General features: G+C 41.8%; 1 protein-coding gene across 1 annotated transcript in view; it reads left to right on the top strand.

The window, feature by feature from the left end:
* The window catches only part of TMEM150C (transmembrane protein 150C), a 183,137-nt gene that overhangs the window by 100,685 nt on the left and 62,355 nt on the right, over positions 1–20,097 (top strand). Inside the window, exon 2 of the mRNA XM_088452116.1 lies at positions 19,086–19,165. The gene's annotated coding sequence lies outside the window, so the exon portion shown is untranslated. The remainder of the gene's footprint in view (positions 1–19,085; positions 19,166–20,097) is intronic.

The raw sequence follows: 20,097 nt of genomic DNA, 5'->3' as shown, positions 1-20,097 counted from the left end.
TTAACGCTTCCATAACAGATAATTTATCGGACGAGAAAAAAGGGCTGTAATTGAATTGCCCCAGGAGTTAAAGCCTGAGGCTACCACCTTTTTTCACCCTCAATAAATTATCGGGGCTAATTGAATTCCCCTCTTAGAGAAGATGTGTTTGTTTATTAAACCAGAATTGAAAGTTAACAAATCGATCAATAAATGTTTTGGGCCTTATTTAAGAATAAAACAATAATAAAGAAAATCTAAATAATGATGTTTCCTTTTACATGTAAAATAGCAAATAAATATTAATTTTCCATAGAAAAAAAGTCCCAATTAAACAAAATAGTTTGTAATGCCTAACTTGCATGTTTACATTATTTATATACGTGATGGAAATTTCCAGTTCCCCTGCTTCATTTATGAATACATTACCAAAATTGCAGATGACTTTTGTTTATTGTATGTTTTTACAAGGACTCTATTATGAAATAATGTAATTAAATAGGATTTTCCCTTTTTGTTAAATAAAATTGTCCACATTACTGGAAATCAACCAAGTTTCCTAAGATAGTAAAGTATTTCCAGTGTAGTGTGTTTGGACTAGCATCGGGAAGGGGTTTGGTACGATTTGTCATAATGTTCATGACATCGACAATCATACTGTCAAATCCATTATGTTGACCAGTATTGCATATCAACAAAGTACATGTTGACATGAATAATGTTGACTTTGACATAATGTTGGCATGTTTGTCATGTTGACACCTATTTTAAACATTGTCCCTAACCCTACCGCTAATGCTAACCCTTGTCAGACATGTCATGTTGACATTTCTACTACTGTATGTCGACATGTGCAGGTGTCTACATGTAGAATGTCGACATTATAACATACTTGCCAACTCTCCCTGATTGTTAGGGAGACTCCCTGAAATAGTAACAAACTCCCTGAGGAGTCTAGCAATCTCCCTGATTGCACTTTACCCCCATTATGAAGCTGTTATATAAAAAATAAAGATATATACATTCAATTAGATCATTAGTATCATTTCCCTGCATTGGTTATGAGACACAATGGCCTTCATTCAGAGGCGCTCGTTAGCGGCAGTACGCTCGTTCCGAGCGATGTTTGCACATCTGCGCATGCGTACGGTTTTTAGTACGCATGCGCGAACTAGTCAGTGCGGCCGAAAATCGTTTGTACGCTATATTGCGAGTGCCTGCTATTTTGAGTGACAGAATGAGGCGTATGTGGGTGGTAACAGGGGAAGGTGCTTGAAAATGGGGAGTGGAGATCCGAACGCAGGCGTGCTTAAAGGTCAAAACGGGCGTTTTATGGGTGTGTATATTTAAAACAGCAGCGTCATTGTCCACGTCACTGGGTTATTTTATAGCCAGAACTGCTCGCAAATTTGTGGTAGCAAACACCAACCACAAGAATAGCGAGCAGTTCATACGCTGGTCGATGTACTCGATTAATCTAATAAATAGCGGACATGACGTATGGTGCGAGCGGCCAGGGGGCGTTTTTAACAAATAAACGAGCGTATGTTTTGCTCGTTCGTTCAGACTTAGAGGTGTGAACAGACTGCAATGTGCGTACGGATCATTTGAATAGCCACCCCTTGTTTTTAAACGAACGACCGCAAATAGCGAACGGCTCTGAATGAGGGCCAATGATCCCTATGGCTACATGCATTTTCTGAATGGTATCAGTGTGTTTTCATCATCAAGTAGATCTTACTGCTTTGGGGCTCGTCTACATTTGGATGTGAGTCAATTTTATGACATGCCTCTCAGATGTATCAGTACATGCCCACTTTACCGCGAGTTCATAGGTGCTGCTTTCACAGTCTCCCTGAAATGCTTTTTCAAAAGTAGGCAAGTATGCATTATAACTATGTTGATAAGGTAGAATTCAACATTCTGGTGTCAACATAATGACTGTCTATGTAATCATTGTCGACATACTAATTGAATACCTCTGGAAGAGGAGGAATATCGATTTTGCATGTCTCTCGCAAAACTGGGCCATTGTCATTGTCCCACAGCTCCAAATATTCCTTGTTCTGTCCAAATACACCAATCCCTCATCCGCCATCACCCAACTGTGTTACAAGATTCACAAACTAACAGCTTATTTAGACACACTACTTGGCAGATTCTGAAGTTTTCTTGCTAAAGAAGCTTCTAAGTAGAACACAATACTCACATCTACTACTTGAAATATTTACTTTGTTATACATTGCCAAAATGTAGCACTTGGTTAAATGAATCACACATACCTCCCAACTCCCCCCTCCACTCTAATCATTTAATAAAATGTGAATTTGCAAACACAGTATGTGCTCAAGGTTTGTATCACAAGAACATGGCACCTCTCCCTGTTCTGCTGCAAAACTCAGTATATGCAAAGATTTACCATTGTACTGCTCATACTGTATGTACAGCCAATATTATGTAACTACCGCATTGCCACTGCAATCCTTCTACAGCATCTGATTCATTTTCTGGCTTCAAAACCTACAAAAATACCATGCCTTTGTGCATTAATATCATATGTTCACAGCCAATTAGGTGTTAGTGTTATGTTCAATTTAGAGGTTATATACTGTAAGGCTCAATCTTCTTTGATCTGTGATTCTTCATCTAAATTAGTGTACTATTCTTGGAATATTGGGTGTGATTCAGCAGAGGGCACAGTAACTATCGCAGCTGCCAACATGTTAGCAGCTGCGATAGCTGTAATATGGTAATGAAGCAGGAGGCGTCACACCTCCTACATGCATTACTTATCCTAGCTGCGTCCAAGGGCGCAGCATCGGATAATCTGTGATCCCATCGGCTCACTAAGTAACCTACGCAAGCCGGCTGCCGTAGATACAACAAAGAGATCCTGGCCTCTTCCCTCCTCCCCAACGTGGTGACACGCCTCCATTTTGGGAAACTGAGGCCGTCACCGCCCCCTCCCAAACGGCTGCAGACTGTCAGTGATTGCCACTCTGCGTGCGTTCACACAGGACCTGTGCTGCACATGCGCAGTACAGTTCTGGCATCTGCGCAGATTCCCGACCATCTGGAATCTGCGATCATCAGGGCCATTGTTATTCCATTACTTATTACTTGGTTCTTTGACAGCTTTCTTCATTTTCAGTGTGTCTGCTTAATTTTTCTGCTGCATACAGAGTGGAGGACTCTCAATGTATGGTATACTTCTGAAAATATTTATACCCAGGTGACAAGGGGTGTGGCCTAATCAAGGGAGGCGTGGCCATGCCACCTTAGAAAAAAAAAGAAAAATGTTTTGCAGCGCCGCTGCGTGCTGGGGAGGGGGGCACTGAATGATCGCTCCCCCCATAGGCATAGGAGACTACTCCGGCTGCTGCTTTAGCAGCCATGAGCAGTCTCCCAGTGCAGCCCAGCAGATAGCAGGCAGTGCTGGGCTGCTGTGATGTAAGAGGGAGGGGGAGCGGTGACGGGCCCTTCCAGCAAGCCCGGGTAATTAGTACCTGCTCTTCCCCCTCTCAGTGCCCCTGACCGTGTGAAAAGGCAGATCAAAGTCAGAGTTCTATAACTGATTGTCCACTAATGCCGCTGCCTTATCCAGCTATGGCGGTGAAGTTTTCTGATAGCTGAGGTTTTTCGTCACTTGTCACAGAAACATAAGGTCATTTGTGGATGGCGTTATAACTTACCTTCAATGGCATACAAGCCCACGTTCTGATGATGACATTTCTATATGCAGATGTGCAACATTAGTTACTCACACATGTAAGCTTAGAAAAATATTATCATTGTGTGTTGTGCATGCGCGGCTTTGCTGGATCACATATGCGCAATTAGGTCCATTAGGGCCACGCTCTAACAAGTACATATTGCATCAACTTGTGCTAATGCGAAACAGAGGGATGGAGGTGGCCGGAGGGGTCAGTTACTGCAAGACCTCTCCAGTCAGGGCCGGTTCCAGGGGGAGTCGCACGGGACTTAGGCGCCGTTACCAAAAATAGAGGCAGTAGCTGGGCTGCCCCCAGCCCTCTTCCTGCATGCATGCGGCATCCATTCTCTTCTCCGAGGTCTGGCACCACCGCTTAGCTGCGGCAATGGAGGTGCCCAACCTTCCGACCACTCGCGGGACACTGCAGGTAGAACAGCAGGGCAGTGCCCGAAAAACGGGACTGTCCCTCTGAAATCGGGAATGGTTGGGAGAGGTGCGCCCTCTATGGGGTGGCGCCCCTGTTCGACCGCACTGCTCAAACCGGCCCTGTCTCCAGTAACTGATATATTGATGCAGCACTGCGTTATCACATCATGTATCAATGCAACAAGCAGCAATACAAGTTGTGCCAAGTGATAACTCAGCTTTTGATAAATCTACCTGAAATTATAGAATCAGAAGTGTATTGTAGAAAAGGAGGCTTTAGCCCTCAACACATTAAACTAGCATGTGACGGATCATTACCCTTATGATGATTGCCTAGACATCAGGAGAAAATCTTTGTGGTTACAAAGTAGTAACCATAGAACTTTGATGTCAGATAACAATAAGTCTATTGCTTTATTGTTTATGTACCTGTTAACCTGATATGACTAATGCTCATATTTGAAAATGTCATTGAATTTGTTAATTGTTTATAGTTACAGTACTAATGATGGTAGTTGTTACAGACCTGGATTAGTTTAGTATATTGATGGTTTAACCTGGATTTACTCCCCATTTGTCACATCTGTTCCCCTTGGGATATTGGAGCAGCGGGAAGGTTTTTGTCATAGACAACAAGGGAAACATCTGGAATGCATAGGGGTGGGGGGCTATTTATATGTACTGCTGCACTAGAGTTAATCCTAGTGAATGCCTAGATATTGTATGCGGCTAGCATGTGACATAATTCCAGTCTCTCCTTACTGCCAGGTTTTCTAGGGACCGGCACCGACTTAGCATTGTGAGGAATATGGGCCTGATTCAGAGGCGCACGCTATTTGCGTGCGCTCGCTCTGAATCAGGGCGTTTTTGTTTTTTTATCCCGGCCTCCAGGCTGCTCGCACAGCTGTGGGCGACCACCCACAGCTTGTGTGAGTGGCCTGGTGATGGTCGCAATTATCGCGACCATCGTGCTTGTGGCGAGACCCTGCGGGAGGGTCTCGGCTCCCGCAAGCCCGAGTGGACTTCCTGCTCTAATAGAGCAGGAAGTCCACTACTGACATCACGAATGATGTCAGTAAGGCCGCCCACAAACGGCAGGCGTTCCTAAGGGAACGCCTGTGTTTGTGCAGCCACCCCCCCTCCCTGCCTACAAAACGGGGCGAGCTGTCAATCACCATCGACAGCCTCCCCGTCCTGTAGTGAGCCCTGGAGCGACGGAGCTACCGTCGCTCGCTGGGGCTCGCACATGCGTACGCCGGAGGCGGGGTATGCGCAGGGGCCAAACACCAACCCGCTTGCGAGCGCGATGCGCTCGTGAGCGGGTCTGAATCAGGCCCTATGTACACTGCCAACACTTCCTCTAACCTCACAGAAAGTACTGTTACGCTAACATCAAGAAAATCTCTTTCTTTTCTTTACATACATGTGTTAGTTATTGGCGATAAAAGCACAAAAGAAGACACTGGAATATTAACAAAGAAGTAAGAAACATTGTGGTTTTAATAAAAAAAACTCTGTCAACGCAACAAGACATGTGTTTCATATTATATTGGATGGATAGGTTTTTGCTTACTTAGCCTGCATTCATTTAGACAGTAATAACATCAATGATGGTGTTCATTAAGCCAAAAAGTGCAAAGAATTTGAATAAATGCAGCCATTATTTTCTCCTTAGGGTAAACATGTATAGCCTCTAAACAAATATTATGTTTCTTTACTGGTGTTAACAGACGATTAAGACAAAATCACAAGACGTACACAGTATAAAATGATAGCTAGAATCTGATTGATATGGACAACACTTGCCCTCTTTAGAAGGTTTGACAAATCTCCTCCTAAATATTTTTCCTTAGTGACAGCCATGTTTAATGGCACAATCATTATACTGGGAAATATGTGCACACTATCGATGTAACAATCGATGCAACGGTCGTCCCAATTTCACTAAATCCCAGAACACACGATATAGAGTGTACACACTATGCAATCTTCCGAATGACTGTACGCTATATCGTGTCCCAGGTATTGTATCCAATTAATCGTTTCTCCTGTACGTATGTTGGGATGTGCATACACACTACATGGTGTACATCAAATCACACATTGCATCGTCCCATCTGATCTGTAGCACAGCAAATGGGACAATGCGATGAATGATGGATTGGGCATACACACACTATACGATGTGTATGATATATCATTCAGATCAGCATCGGTATGATTTATTGGACAATGGAGTTTATAGTGTGTACCCAGATTAACATATTCTTATAAGTCAAACTGACTGTTGACGAAGCCCACATACAATTACAATTGTACAATTTGGTTATTGACCAGCCAAATCACCAAATGTTACTATCATGTATATACACTGTATAAGCATCCAGTAGTAGCAATTGGGTGTCCAATGACTGCAGCTCAGGCACTATAATTTTGTACAATCAAGGAAAGACTTTACTGAACACCAGCAACATGTAAGGCAGTTATCCGATTGCCACATTTGGGAAGGTATTCAAAGCAAAACCTCTATTGGACGTTCCTGTTCTTCAGATGTATCCTGGAGAAAATATGTATTGCAGCTAGTCTACTTGATAATGCTTGAAAACTATCCTTGTAGAAATACCATCACAAAACACAATGCATTATGCAGGTGTGATAACCCAATTTCCAATGGTTACATGCATGCACTTGTATTGAACACAACTCAATTGTATCTGTAACATGGAATAACTTATTAAAAAAAGGGTCAAAATTATATTATACATTGTAGAATTCATCTAATTATTTTGCTCCTTTGACCTTTTATACAATGCAAGAGAGCACAACACACTTGAGTTTAATCCTTTAAGACATATCATTATTGAGGGGTATATTTATGTCTAGCTAGGTTGATGGGTTAATTTATGAAAGGGATATAATCCCAAAATACAGTGGAATTTGGTGTTTGTGTGAGAGATGAGGGCTTCTCACTATATAACAAACGATGGTGATAGCCTTTGCCAGCTACTTACTGCATGGGGTATGGGTACAACCTGGGATACTTGCTGTGACGTTCAGGGGTACTGTACATAAAAACATTTCAGTTATGGTTGGATGGTGGGGGTGATATGGGAAAAGGTTTTGGCAGCCATTAATGGCACATACACTTTCTTTATGCTCCGTTAGCTGAAGCTCAGTTACCCCACCAACCTCGCTAGTATAGTATCTGAGACGGTCACCACTTCTTTCTGCCTATTTTGAAGGGTCAGCTATTGGCCATCTCTTCTCTTGTAATTTTTTGATATCCTTAATTATTTCCATACCATTAATTACATCAGGACCTGTCCCGCACTTAGAACAGCCCCCAACTTATATATATTGATCAGGAGTCCTACTGGACATCCAGATAACAGTTAGACCCATGGAAACAGTGTCCTAAGGATCACTACTGCTATGCATCAAAGTAGGACCCTGATAACAGGCAGGAAAATACAGTGACACTGGAATTTCTTCTATAAAAGAGATTATCTGGATTTACATATGCGCCCAGTTACATTGTGCCTGATCGCGCCACAAACGTGCACACGCATCGCGCCATGCAATTCCCTGCCCCTGCCTACGCTATGGCGCGCACTCTGATTGCACCATGCATTCCAGTGGAGGTGTGGTTGCGTACGCAGTGCGTGTATCCACTCATGGGCGCGTGTCTCACACTGTGTGCCACGCCAGCGGCGAGGATATAGCTGGGAATATTTTGTAGTAAAAGTAATTTCATTTTTGACACAGAGAAGTATATTTACTAAACGCAGGTTGTTGTTAAAGCCGCCGAATATTGGTGGCTTTGACAGATTTAAAATGGTAACATAAATAAATGGTAAATCAGGATTGCAGCTTGCATTGTATTTATTTCTATTAACGTTTGAAACCTGTCAATCAAACCTGCTGATGATTGGTGGTTTTGACAATTGCTGATTAGTAAATATACCCCTGTGCTCCTAATGTCAGTACTTGTGACTTTGATATGATATTGTATGCATAGTTGCCTACCTTTGCTGTCTCTTCCCCGAGAGAAGCCCTGGGAGGAGAGGCAGGTGGGTGGTGACGGGGGTGGGGCCTGATGAATTGTGTCATTAAGCCCCACCCCTCGTGTTAAAATGCCCGAGATTGGCTCAAATTTAAATAGGGGGCAGAGCCAAATGACAAAATTTGTGTCATTAAGCCCCGCCCCCTGCACGGACACCCGCGATCACCGCAGAAATTCTCCTAATTCTGCCCACTTCACTAGGATGTTGGCCATCACAATACAGTCATAATGTCGATAGTTATGATGTCGACATTGTTGATATGTCAATATGTTGACGTGTAGAGTTTTAGGCTGCGTGAGTTGAAGGATAGCGTTAGGCACTAGGAGGAGGAGGAGAAGGATTAGGGTTAGGCTGCGGGAGCGGAAGGTTAGGGTTAGGCTGTGAGAAGGGAAGGTTGGAGTTAGGCACTAGGAGGAGGGATAAGGTTAGGCTGTGGAAGCGGAGGGTAAAGGCGTACATCCACTACCCGATTAAACAGAGAGCGATTGAACGATAACGACATCGTTATCGTTCAATCACTTATTAATCAGGGAACAAATCGGGCATGCAAATGTCGGAAACGACCAGCAATGCCCGCCTCCCCTGGTCGTTTCAGACATCAATCATCGCCCGAACATGCCGGTAAATCTGCCGATAACGAGAGATTGGCCATGTTGGGGGATGTTGGCGGGTGCCTACACTGAACGATACACTGAACGATATATCGTTCAGTGTAGGCACTGCACAGTACAATGAACGACTGAACGATAACGATATCTTTATGGTTCAGTCTTTTCATTGTCGCCTAGTGGATGTGCACTAGGAGGAAGGTTAGGGTTAGGCACATTTTATCTGTGTTGACATGATGAATGTTGACAAGATATACCAAACTCAAAAATTTTTATTACTAAATGTAATTACTAAAGTTAAAACATAAAAAGTTTTGCTATACCTCTAATTGATAGAGCATAACAGAGCTTTAAAACTTAACCACTTAACTGGGTAATATTTTTTCAAAAAACCGCTGAGAAATTGTCTGTTTTTTTGTGATTGAATTAGGTCAAGAACAACTACTTAAACTTATCCAACACGATTTTATAAAAAATTAAATCTATTTTTTTAAACATATAACATTTATTTTTTTTATACACATCGACTGACAATTTATCGGAATATCGATTAATGCTATATCGCGATTTTACTTTTCTCCGGCAGCTGCTCCTCTCTGTAGCCGTCGGTTATACGCTGGGTACATTTCCCCAGCAGCTGCTCCTCTGCACCTGCTGGGTGGCATGTGCTACCTGGCTGCGCGATCAGCAGTGGTGCATGGATGCAGAGGGCCTGGAGGTCCCCCAGTCATTGGCGGCTGCTGGAAGATTATCTTCCGGCAGCTGCCCAGTGGGCATTTTTGACTGGTCACATTGTTTGTCACTGGTCACCATGTCAGGTAATGCACAGCCTGGCGTTGCCGCAAACAATGTGATCAAGCATTTTTCTTCACTTATAATATGTGAGAAATATATGAGGTCTGTCTAAAAAGTTTGGTGAATGGTCTGATATATCTGTATGCAAAGCTTACAAGAAGGTCGCTCATGCACCCTGACATGCATGGACATGTCTGGTCCTGCCCCCAGTCGATGTTTGCCCGAAACCACCACCACACTGCCATTGAATTCATTTCAACAGTGTCCCGAGCAACTGAACGATATCGTTATCATTCCATCGTCCAAAATATCGCTGCGAGTGTTTTCACTGTTCAGTGCACAGTATGGTCAAGTCATAATGTCACCAATGCCCATGTACCATGGCAAAACGGACCTAAAAAGAGCTTCAGAACAAAGAGCTTCAGAAGAAATAAAAGAACAAGGAACATATGGGATAGGTGTACTAACCCTTGGAGAGAGATAAACTGGAAGGAGATACCAACCAATCAGCTCTTGACTGACACTTTTCATACTGTGGGATCTATTTACTAAGCAGTGTTAGGAGACAGAGTGAAAAATAAATAAATAATAAAAGTGATAAGGTGCTAGCCAATCCGCTCCTAACTGCAATCTCACAGGCTGTGTTCGAAAAATGACAGTTTTGAGCTGATTGGCTGGTACCTTATCACTTTTCAGTCTGTCTCCTAACACTGCTTAGTAAATAAACATGAAAATTAGGAGCTGATTAGTTGGTACTTTATCACTTGACACTTTATCTCTCTCCAAGGCAAAGTACATCTCCTCATAATAGTGTAGTATGTAGAAAGAGTATAGCTACAAAATATATATATAAAACTATTCAGGGACTTGTTAGCACTGCATCATCCTTAGCACATTTTATCACCCCCATCCCATCAACATTACAAGGTATGGCTATTACATAACGAGACTGCACTTGTAAAAAATAAACCATACTGCGTGAGTTAAAAAGGAGTGGTGGAACATTGTCCTTGGACTATTCTAAAACTATTTAGCAAATTTCACCCCTCTTGTACAGATAGCTTGCTGAAACACAGTATTCAAAAAAGTAGTGTATTCCACCTGCGTCATGAAAATGCTTAGTTCAAAAGTAGAGCAATGTGTGGACTTAAAAGTTTAATCAAATTGAAGAAAACGACAACCAAATCTTTCCGTACGCTAAACAAACCTAACCATCCCCCCTTAGTGTCTAACCCTAACCCCCCCAAGCCTATCCCTAACACTGCTATGCTGCCTGAACCTAACACCCCCCCCCCCCACCACCCCGTGCTAACAGCCAAGACGCCCCGGGTTACCTTAATTCGGGATGGCATCTGTCTAGATTCTGCCGTCGGATTAAGACAGGCGTCGGTATTTCGCCGCCTATCTTAAGTCCCATGTCAGGCTTGCGATGTCGGGCTTGCGACCAGCGACATCCTGTCCGCCGGTCTCCTAACACCAGTCTATGCACTGGAATACACCATCATCACCAAGAATGAAGAAAGCACATCAAAGCAAATCCAACTTCAAAGTCATGTTAATTGTTTTCTTTGATATCAAGGGTGTTATTTTGGAAGACTGGGTACCACAAGGTAAATCAACATTACTACAAAAATGTTCTAACAACTTTGTGGGAAAGAATCAGAATAGTTGTAGAAAAATGGTTTCATCCTCCATCAGGGCAACGCACCAGCCCACACAGATCTCTCTGTGAAGCAGTTTTTGGCTGAGAAACAGACTGCAGTGCTAGATCACCCAGGCCCGCCAAGAGCCGTGGCGGGCCCCGGTAATAGGGGGCGTGGCCTAATCGTGGGAGGCGTGGCCACGCCCCCTTGCCTAGAAAAGAAAAAAAAAGATTTGCAGCGCCGCAATCGCTCCCCCGCACAGGCATAGGAGACTGCTGTGGCTGCTGCTCAGAAGCCACGAGTAGGCTCCGACTACAGCTCAGCACACGCTGTGTGCTAGGCTGCTGTGAGGGGGGGGGCAGTGGCGCCGGACCCGGGCCCCTCAGGAAACCCGGGCCCGGGTAATCTATACCCGCTCCCCCCGTCTCGGCACCCCTGAGAACACCCTCCATACTCACCAGACCTAGCACCGTGTGACTTCTTTCTTTTCACTAAAGTCAAATCTGTACTCAAGGGAACCTGTTTTGCATCAGTTACTGAGGTAAAGAAGAAGACGATGGAGCTGTTGCGACAGCTGACAGATAATGAGCTACAGCACGGCTTTCACCAATGGAAAATAAGAATGCAGCGATGTGTGGATGCAGCGATGTGTGGATGCAGCAGGGGAGTACATAGAAGGGGAACAGAGTTAAAATGTACTTAATATAATTAAACATAAATTATAGCATCAGTCTCGTTATTTAATAGCCACACCTTGTAGTCTCCAATGTCTCTAATGAGCAAGCAAAGGGCCTTCTCCTTTTCTTCACTCTTGTAGAGACCCAGGGCTTGACTTGGGAATACAGTAAAATAAACCGTGCACCTGGACAAACCATGTTGCAATACAAGGGGTGCAAATACATACAGTTTATTTGCATGTTGTATAAATACTGGCTGCTTTTACATGTAGACCACAAATGTTGGACAGATTTATTTTTCTACTGCAATTTAGATGTCAGTTTGCACACACCCCTCCCAAATCTAATATCTGTGCACATTTTACATCTTCCCCACCTGCAGTTCAGCATGGTGTTACCAGATGCAGAGTTACTTGCTCTTTCTTACTCTATTCCCAAATCTGAATCAGGCCCTCAGTTCATTTTACAGCATTCTGTTTACATTCTTGAAACTTTACAGTGAGATGTTCTTGCTTCTAACAGTTGTCTATGCAAAGCATAATTTTTAAGAAACTTAATTGTCCGCTATTTTCTTTCCAGAGACACTTTTAAAATACGTTTGTCTCTTTTTCCTCTTGTTCATGTGACAATTTTTAAGATAGACAGTTCATTCTGTAAGGCATACTTGCAGAGCGATCCTGGAGAGGTTTGGGGGCGTGGCTGGACTGTAAGCATCATGAAGCCCCGCCCCTTCACGGTAAAAGACTGCCATTCGAGGGTTCGTGAGGAGGGGGTGGGATTAAATGATGCAATTTGCGTAATTTTAGCCCATCCCCTCTCTACGGGCCTACAAATTCCCCATAAAATCTCCCCATCCTGCCCACTTCACTAGGAAATGGGCAGGATGCGGAAGATCTGCCTACTCTTACAGAGTGCGGGGGGGTTAACTGAAAAATCGTAAGACTCCCGTGACTTCTGGGGGAGTAGCCAATATACAGAAGAACGCCACTGATCTCCACATTGACTGATCATTATGGAAGCCTATTCATCAGATACACTGCTTCCAAATACATCCCATTGGAAGTACCCGGACTTAATCACACAAAGCTGTACCACGCAGGTCATTTTAACTTCAGAACAGCTCGGAATATACCTTCACCACATCTTCAGCATCGTACTGGAGTACCAGGACACTCTGCACGTAGCTGCACATCCAGGTGGATGATAATTTCTTGTTGCCATATTTAGCATTAAAATCCCGATAATTACTAAATGGGCCCCTTCGATAGTTAGTGTTTTTTGTTTACAGACCAAAATAAAACTAGTTTCTATATATTGTATTATTTCTTAGTTACTCACCGCAGAAGTAGCCTGTTATCTCTATGTTGTCAATAGGTTATGTTTGTGCTAGCAATAATATAACAAAGCTATCAGTCTTTGATCTCCCAACTCCCAGCTTTAAGTGTGACCTTTATTATAAATTATTATTTGAACACACTTATGATTAACCTTTGTCAAATATACTAGATTAGGATTTTCGTTCTGTTATGTTTTATTTTCCTGCTTGGTTTAAAATGGCTTTATAGTACCAATGATTACTGCTTAGATGAATCCTTAAAAATTATTGCAATGAGAGGTCTTGTTACCTAATTTATGAACCTCCTTCGTATATGCTCCATTGTAATGCATTAACTTCTTCAGTGATCAGTCATAATCAAGTACAGAAGTGTCTTCATGCACCTAGCCGCAATATGCCACGTGGCGCGAGACAGATTCAGTTGCACACGTATCAAATTCATCATTGAGGTCTCCTGGTGTGTCTTAGTCACATCACATTGTAACACAAGGGACTATGTACTAAGCCTTGGAGAGAGATAAAGTGGACAGAGATAAAGTACCAACCAATCAGCTCCCAACTATCATTTTTTAAAAACATCCTGTAAAGGGACAGTTAGGAGCTGATTGGTTGGTACTTATCTCCATCCACTTTATCGATCTCTCCAAGGCTTAGTACATAGTCCCCTAATACACATTTTTGGCTGAAAAAAGAGACAAAAAAGATGCTTGGCGCAAACAGAGTTGCACGGGACCTGGAGCGCCGAGAGGGGTTATTTGCAGCGAGTTAAGCAACAGTGTATGAGGACACATCAGTATGGCACCCCACTGGTAGCAAAGATAACTTACTCATGGACCTTACAATAGCTATGAAGGCCAGTGTATGATCGACAGGCTGGTGGTGGTGTTCTAGTATGGACTTGTAAATAATAATGCTACACTTGCGAAAGAGGTGGATTGGGGATTTTGAGAGTTTTTCTACTTATGCTGTTACCCAGCAGAGAGCTCTCCAGCCCCCTCGTGTTCCTTCTTCCTTCAGTTTGTGCTTCTATCTAATGGGTAAAGAAGAGATTTGAGATTACCTTTGAAGATATCCATGAAGCATTTCTTTGACCTCCTGGAGAACATTGTCTCTCCATCAGTGGGTCATATAAACATTTCTTTTGGAAGGCAGGTAGTAGTAAAGCATCTGGACAACGGCCTATCTATCCTTCTCAGTAGCTGCTTCTTGGTAACTTTGTTTCAAGTTTCAAGATTTGCTTCCTACACTGATTACCAGGCCCTATAACTATACATCCATATTAGTTTGAATTTTCAAGAAAACATTTGAGTATTATGAAGTGGTGCTCATTGGTAAAGTATTTTTAATATTCATCCTAGATCCAAACTATGCCATTTTTAATTAGATCGTTATATATTGCTGAGACAGATTGATCGCTAAGCATATTTCAGTAGCTCTTTAAAGTGCTCCCTTCAGTGGGTATCAATGGCCTCAAAAGGATTTGCCCATCCATGAACAAAGAGGATGGTACTTTGGTAAACTGGTAATTTTACAGCCTTGTGCTACGAAATGCAAGGCTCTGCACCTTTAATGTCTTTTTTAGTCTTCAATATCTTTTTAAGTTCTTCAAATTATCCCTGAACATCTTGTAAATAATGTGATTTTAGGGGGTACAAAAAGGCTTTCTTTTTAAAATATTAAAGTTATCTTAAAGTATACTTACATACTCCAGTGTACTTCAGTATCTTCAAGATATTGTTCTTGAAAACAATCATGATAATACAGACCGAGCCACATCCTCTCTACATACCGTATTTGCCTACTCACGGAAGTTGCGGGAGGCTCCCGTTTTTTTGGGGATAGCCCCTGCTCCCCCAAAAGTGTAGGCAGATCCCGCATCCCGCCCACTTCCTAGTAAAGTGTGCAGGATAAGGAGATTTTTACAGGGAATTCACAGTTCCATAGGGAGGGGCGGGGCTAAAACAAAGCAAATTGCGTCATTTAGCCCTGCCCCCTCCACACGGACCCGCAAATTGCGGCCTTTTTCTGTGATAGGACGGGGCCTAATGACATGTACACTCCGGCCCTGCCCCCCGAAGATGTCAGTAGAATCTAAAGTCGGCAAGTAGTTGTATTTATTAATACTGTATGAGTGACAGGTGACAGGTTGCCATTTATTAGCGGGTTTCTTTGTTTTTTTTCTAAGTAAAACTGACAAGACACTCCCCAAAAGATGGTATTCCACTTTAAGGCTATTTTTATATACAAAATAATTAAATATGTATTGTGTTGTATTGTATTGTATTTATTTGTTATCATCAGCAAAACAAGTTTGACAGACGAAATTACGTTGCACAAAAACACGCTAAAAAACAGTGAATAGCAATCCATGGTAGAGGTTATTACAGACAGTTACATAAAATAATGATGTTAAATTAACTAAAGGTGCCCACACACATACCGACTTTTCATCCAATTTGGCCGATTTCAACGAATCGTGACGACAGATCATGTAAAAAATGGCCAAATCGTGAATTTCTACACTTGATCACGATGCCGATGCGCGTCCCCGCTCGTCGTACATCGCATCTTCAGATCTGCCGTGCTGTAGGGCAGATTAGCCAATCTGGGATACAATGCACTGGCTGCACGATAGATCTTAAGTCAGATTGGACATTTTTAACTCCAAATCGTGACCACGACTGCCTGGGTAGAGTTCAGGGAGAGTTCAGGGGAAATCGTGTACATTGGCTGATTGGGAGCAAGTCGGTATGTGTGTGGGCACCTTAAGAGATACATTCATAGCATTCAGCATGCGCACAGCAGATGGAAGAAAACTAACCCTCAAGCGACTCGTACGTGCCCGAAGTACCCTGAACCGCTTTAAAGACGGGAGCTTATCAAAAAATTCATGAAATGGATGGCTTGGATCCGATATGATACTCTTGGTTCTCTTTAGAACCCTAAGCCCATAAACATCATGTATAGTTGGCAACTGCACGCCAATGATTTTGCTGGCAGTCCTAACAACCCGTTCCAGTGCACTCCTTTCACTCGCTGTGCAGTTGCCATACCAGATAATAATACCAAACATCAGAATGCTCTCAATTGAGCATCTGTAAAAGTTTAACATGGTTACTTTACTAACTCCTGAGGCCCTCAAACGTCTTAGGAAAAACAAGCGCTGTTGCGCCTTTTTAATTAGGCACAGTGTGTTTAAAGACCATGTCAAATTTGACGCAACCTGGATACCCAAAAATTTTAAAGACTCAACTGTCTCAACATCCTGATTGCTAATAGACACTGGCAATTTCTGCTCTAAACATCTCCTACGAAATATGATTTCTTGTACATGTTTTAGGTATTTTATTCATTTTTAACTTCCAACATAAATATTTCACCAAAAATGAACGACAGACGTTCCTTCCAATGCTTGCTGTCTAACAGAGGACAAGCCCTCCAGTTGGAACTAGCCACTTCCCTATTTCTGTTTACACAGGATAAAATTATTTAACATTCAGGAGCCTGCTCATGCTAGAAATGTGTGAGTTTCTTTGGCTAACCCATACTTAATTAGATCGATTTGTGTGTTAATGCGCCACAAGGTTTTTTTCTATTTAGTGGATATCATCTTCCTAGTACAAGATAACCACTGTCAGAATTTTTGGGAAGAAAAGTTGTCTTTACCTGCTCATAATTAAGCCCAGAGAAACCACATGAGTGTATATACCAATATATGTCTCTGGGACCATTTTACAGTGATCTCTGCCAATGCGCCACAGCGGCATAGGGCATCATCAATTTTATTCATGTCTTTTACCCAGTGGCATCTTTAATCTGCTATGTGAATGCCACCAGACTGGTTGTCACATATTAGGATCTGTTAAGTTTTTTTTGTTGTTGTTCCCTGAGTGTTCAGTTGTTAAGGCATTGACTGAAAGGGCTGCCCTATAAATGACATTTTCCAATGGGTCACTGGAATAATTATACATAGTCAGGTCTTAGATCGCCAGGGGTGAGTAGGTGTATAAAATATGTATAAAGCCATGCTGTGATGTAAGCTTCGTTTATTCAGAGTGGAGTGCCGCTTTCTATATATATATATATATATATATATATATAATTTGTAGCCGGACCGGTACTTTTCTCTCCAGTTTAAGATGCTCCGATGCCCTCTGGATTTCAATAACATAGAAAGGCAACACCAGCTTCGTGTTGCCTTTCTATCTATAAATTATAATATATATTCTAGGAGTAAAACAGGAGTGCACATTTGTAAAGAGTGTAACAAACTCTGTGTAGCAAAAAAAACATAGATCACAATCACGTACATGTAAGTTTAAAACAATCAGCATAACCAGCCTGGTACAGTTGCCGATTTCAATAAACCCGTCTGGAAGTCCATGGAATGAATATAGAAGACAACATGTGTCGGTGATTAACGTTTCAGTCCTTTATTGGACTTTTTCAAGAACACAATATGCTCAAATACCATTTTACCTTATATACAAGTCAAGATCCCCAAAGATGCAGGCTGTCAGCGTGTGCTTCTGGGCGCTGGAGCTGTGACGCCGTTCCCTGCATCATGATGTCACCCACGCCACACACCAGCAGACGTCACATTGACATTTATATATAAAGATTCCGGCAAATCTAGAAAAAAGGCAACATGAAAGGAAAGTGCTCCTTGGGCACAGCCTGTGATTTTGCAATACTGATTCACGTCAGTGTTGTTTCACAGCATGATTAGATGTACTACGTGTTGTAAACTTCTACAGACAATTAGCAAACATGGTGATGCATATTTGTGGCTCGAACATAACATTTGCACAATAAAATCTATTACTGGACAACTGAGGGGGTCAGTGGGGGGATACTTGAAAATGAAATTGAAACAATAGAGGCCCCAATTGATATAAAAAGATTGCTCCTAACATACAGTGTTAAGAAGCAAATTCTGGAGTCTGTTTGACTTTTCCTGTTTGGCTTAATGTCTGCATCATTTGTCAAATAGTTTTGATCCGATTCTGAATAGCACCAGCTCTGATATTCGATAACATACAATAAGGTCAGTGTTAAATTTTTTACAATATTTTCAGAATTACATTCGTCATAACTGCAGATCCTAAATTGCTGCAATAGAACAAAAAATAATAATTCCTTTAACTGAAGGGTTGTTGTCTTTTTTATACTTTCTGGGGATGATTCAACTGTTGCTTTGGCAGCGATAATTAATGAGCGCCCAGTTTTGCAATTCAATTGCTCTAAGCACTCATTAATTATCGCCGTCTTCATTCCTATTAGCCAGGGTTTAGACGTGTTAAACGAATCCTGGTTAGGGTGCCCTAACTGCGGGTAGGCCACCCTAACCATGGGTTTCTCGCACAATTTTACCTTTCTGTGGGTGCGAGCAGAAATGGTGTGCCGGCGGCTATCGCACTCAGACGGAGCAACAATTGAATTGCTCCTTCGGTCACCTTAAAAAAAAAGTTACTGGCTAAACAATTGAATTGCCCCTCTGAGTATATTCTGCAAGTTATGGTTTCTTTGTGTTGAGACAAAAATGTTGGTGTTATCGGCTTACAAAGCATGCAAATGTCAGTAGATCAATAGGTAGACATCCAGCTTAAAGCTACTTTCACAACAAGATAAATTAATGACAGCATTGCAGTTAACATTTCGGAAACTACTGTACAATCTACTGTCCAATTACTAACGGAAGAATTGTCTTTGAAACAAATTCACATGATATTTATGTCTAAAGATTCAACAAGGGGATGATAAAATACAGTATCTCTAATCCAGATATGCTGCAATATTAATCATACCTTAGTAACACAATATCTTTCTTTTTGTTTCTGTTAAGGTGATTGTCTCTGTGATGATTAAGAAATTTCATTCATCTACTGCACATTCCAGAAGTGTATAAGTACGCTGCTAGCCCAGGTTAGTCCATATTATACATACTTGTACTTTTTTTTTTTTTTTTAAACAACTGCTACTTGTAGTTATTTTTAAATAAATTAATGTTTTATTGTTAAAATGCTTTTCTGTTTGACTAAAACAAGGACGCTCTGTGGTCTGAGAGATGCTTTCTTCCAAAACTGTTACATGGCAAATCCATGCAAGTATTCAACCGTGTTTTCTGATATACTGTACATGTTTTGTTGTAGTTGGCTGCGCAAACATCATGACGACAGCCCTTACTGATAGGAATTAAAATAAATATGGCAATATATTGATCTTATACTGCTCAATGGTGACATATGTAAGGTACACTTTTGTATCCCATATATGTAGGGTACACTTTTGTATCTCATATATGTAGGGTACACTTTTGTATCCCATATATGTAGGGTACACTTTTGTATCTCATATATGTAGGGTACACTTTTGTATCCCATATATGTAGGGTACACTTTTGTATCCCATATATGTAGGGTACACTTTTGTATCCCATATATGTAGGGTACACTTTTTTATCCCATATATGTAGGGTACACTTTTTTATCCCATATATGTAGGGTACACTTTTACTTAATAAACATGAAGACAAGAGCTATTCTCTTTACCCTTTCACTACACTTGGCACATCACCTGGTATTACTACTCTCTACCTTTTTACACTACTTGGTACACCATGCATCTGTTATTACTACAGTATTCTCAGATACCAACTGTTATTACTTCTATCTACCCTTTTATATCACCTGGTACACCATTTGTTAATACCACTCTCTACCTGTTACCTATTATATTCTCTGTCCTTCTATACCACCTGACACACCACCTATTACTATTATTCTCTACCCTTCTACTCTACATGGTACACCACCTGTTATTACTGCTCTATTCCCTACTACACCACCAGGTACTCC

Source organism: Taudactylus pleione, unplaced genomic scaffold (assembly GCF_031769625.1).
Source record: "Taudactylus pleione unplaced genomic scaffold, aTauple2 ptg000033l, whole genome shotgun sequence".
Lineage (NCBI taxonomy): Eukaryota > Metazoa > Chordata > Amphibia > Anura > Myobatrachidae > Taudactylus > Taudactylus pleione.
This window is presented reverse-complemented; position numbering and strand designations above follow the sequence as displayed.